Genomic DNA, 2,413 nt, shown 5'->3' with positions numbered 1-2,413 from the left:
TAAGCCTCGATTGGATAGGATATTCAAAGTGCTCTAAGGAATTAAGAGGAAAGTAGGTCGTTTGAATAATAAATATTTTAAATATTTACTTCATAAATGAAGCTAATACATACTTGTTCTAAAAACAGAAAAAAAATTGTTTCGGATAGGATAAGGAAGAAAGTTAAACAAAACAGAATTATTAAACCATGCCAGTTTCCACACCTCTATGAATTTCAGTAGGTGGTCCACTTCTGACAGTGTACAAACCAGCAGGAGAGTTTACTAATGAAAGACAAGATACATGTGTTGACACAGCATTAAATGATTGGTTTGTCACTCCCTCAGGATGTGAATTGTGGATTCCATTCTGTAGTAGCACAAACTAACTGCTTTTATCATCTTGGTTTTGTTTGTTTGTTTGTTTGTTTTTCTCATTAAACTTTTTTAATGGGTCTCAAAATTCTGTCACAAATTTTTGGTCAAGTTGTTTCCACTAAAAAGTGCTAATTTAAAAAACTAATAACTTAAAACTGCCACACACGAAACACAAAATCAAAGTGGTCCACAAAACATTCTCCTTTCCTTCTGAAGGTTTTTTTGATGCATTGTTATCATTAACCAGTCTTTTAGTACTAAACTTAAGTGGCCAATTGAAACACACACTTCTGAGACCGTTCTTCCACCATTGATTAAGACTAGGTGGCAGGTATTAGGGATAATATTCATTTGGCCTTCTGAGCTTTCTGAGCAGACTTGGTGGCCTTGCCTGCTCCAGCAGCCTTCTTGTCCACTGCTTTGATGACACCCAGGACAACTGTCTGTCTCATATCATGAACAGCAAAGTGATGCAGAGGTGGATAGTCTGAGAAGCTCTCAACACACATAGGCTTGCCAGGAACCATATCAATGATGGCAGCATCACCAGACTTCAAGAATTTAGGGCCATCTTCCAGCTTTTTACCAGAACGGCAATCAATCTTTTCCTTCAGCTCAGCAAACAGGCATGCAATGTGAGCCATGTGGCAATCCAGTACAGAGGCATAGCCAGTGCTGATTTGGCCTGAATGGTTCAGGATAATCTGAGCAGTGAAGTCAGCTGCTTCCATTGGTGGGTCATTTTTGCTGTCACCAGCAACATTGCCATGATGAACCTCCTTGACAGACACATTCTTGACATCGAAGGCCACATTGTCCCCAGGAAGAACTTCACTCAAAGCTTCATGGTGCATTTCGACAGATTTTACTTCAGTTGTATTGTTGACTGGAGCAAAGGTGGCCACCATAGTAGGTTTGAAAACATCAGTCTCCACTGGACCTGCAGGAACAGCACCAATACCACCAATTTTGTAGACATCCTGAAGAGTCAGGCACATGGGCTTCTCAGTTGGACAAATTAGTGATAGGATGCAGTCCAGAGCCTCAAGCAGCGTGGTTCCACTGGTATTGCCATCCTTACAGGTGACTTTCCATCCCTTGAACCAAGGCATGTTAGCACTTGGCTCCAGCAAGTTGTCAACATTCCAACCAGAAATTGGCACAAACGCTACTGTGTCAGGGTTGTAGCCGATTTCTTAATGTAAGTGCTGACTTCTTTAATGATTCCCTGATATCTCTTCTGGCTGTAAGGTGGCTCAGTGGAATCCATTTTGTTAACACAAATGATTAGTTGTTCACACCCAGTGTGTAAACCAGAAGGGCATGCTCTCGGGTCTGCCCATTTTTGAAGTTACCAGCTTCAAATTCACCAACACCAGCAGCAACATTCAGGACGTTACAGTCAGCCTGAGATATCCCTGTAATCAGGTTTTTGATGAAGTCTCTGTGTCCTGGGGTATCAATGATAGCCACGTAGTACTTGCTGTTTTCAAATTTCTACAAGGAGATATCAGTGGTGATACCACGTTCACGCTCAGCTTTCAGTTTACCCACCAGGCATACTTGAAGGAGCCCTTTCCCATCTCAGCAGCCTCCTTCTCAAATTTTTCAATGGTTCTTTTGTCGATGCCACTACATTTGTAGATCAGATGGCCAGTAGTGGTGGACCTGCCTGAATCTACATGTCCAATGACGACAATGTTGATATGAGTTTTTTCCTTTCCCATTTTGGCTTTTAGGTGTAGTTTTCATGATGCCTGTGTTCTGGCAGCAAACCCATTGTGAAAAAACTATCAACTTGTTTTTTTTTAACTTTAACTTCTCACACAAATTAACAGCTTTCTGTTTGCCATTTGCATGTTTATTTCATGCCATGCTTGGTTAGGATTAAAATTGCCTCACTAGTTATGCACTTCAAAATTTAGTACTTCTTCAAAGACCTGCAGGATGACTTAATGAGTATGGAATGCAATTCTCTTCTTTAAATCAAATTAAATGTAAGTTGTCTATGTTCAATACTGCAAGGGTACATTGTGTATGCAATAAATTGAGAATA

At 40.4% G+C, this 2,413-nt stretch overlaps 1 pseudogene; it reads right to left on the bottom strand.

Annotated features, from left to right (window-relative positions):
* Positions 1–686: 686 nt before the first annotated feature.
* On the bottom strand, positions 687–2,102 carry LOC100609775 (putative elongation factor 1-alpha-like 3; annotated as a pseudogene).
* Between the last annotated feature and the right edge of the window lie 311 nt (positions 2,103–2,413).

This window comes from Pan troglodytes, chromosome 3 (assembly GCF_028858775.2).
Source record: "Pan troglodytes isolate AG18354 chromosome 3, NHGRI_mPanTro3-v2.0_pri, whole genome shotgun sequence".
NCBI classification, from domain to species: Eukaryota; Metazoa; Chordata; class Mammalia; order Primates; family Hominidae; genus Pan; species Pan troglodytes.
Note: the sequence above shows the minus strand (reverse complement) of the source record. Positions and strands in the feature narration are given on the sequence as shown.